The following is a 395-nucleotide window of genomic DNA, read 5'->3' on the forward strand; positions in this document are numbered from 1 at the left end:
AATTAGAACTAAAGGAGAGAAAAAGAGTTTTCCAAACAAGCAAAAAAAAAAAAAATAAAGAAGTTCATCACCACTAAACTAGCATTACAAGAAATGTTAAAAGGACTTCTTTCATCTGAAAAAAAGGGCACAAACCAACAAAAAGAACATATATGAAAGTAAAAATCTCATTGGAAAGTTGAATATATGGTAACAAACTATAGAAATGATCCCTGAAAGTACAGTCTTTCAAGTTGAATATATAGTAAAGGTAGTGGACTAACCATTTATAAAGCTAATATGAAGGTTAAAAGGCAAAAGTTGTAAAATTAACCATAACTACAAAAATTAGTTAAGAGATAAACAAAATAAAAAGGTGGAAAATATGACATCAAAAAAAATAAAGCATGGCAGAG

General features: G+C 27.6%; 1 pseudogene; it reads right to left on the reverse strand.

Annotated features, from left to right (window-relative positions):
• Nucleotides 1-151: 151 nt before the first annotated feature.
• LOC145719991 (small nucleolar RNA U3) lies at nucleotides 152-228 on the reverse strand (annotated as a pseudogene).
• Between the last annotated feature and the right edge of the window lie 167 nt (nucleotides 229-395).

This window comes from Leptonychotes weddellii, unplaced genomic scaffold (assembly GCF_054177405.1).
Source record: "Leptonychotes weddellii isolate Sample4059 unplaced genomic scaffold, ASM5417740v2 HiC_scaffold_89787, whole genome shotgun sequence".
Lineage (NCBI taxonomy): Eukaryota > Metazoa > Chordata > Mammalia > Carnivora > Phocidae > Leptonychotes > Leptonychotes weddellii.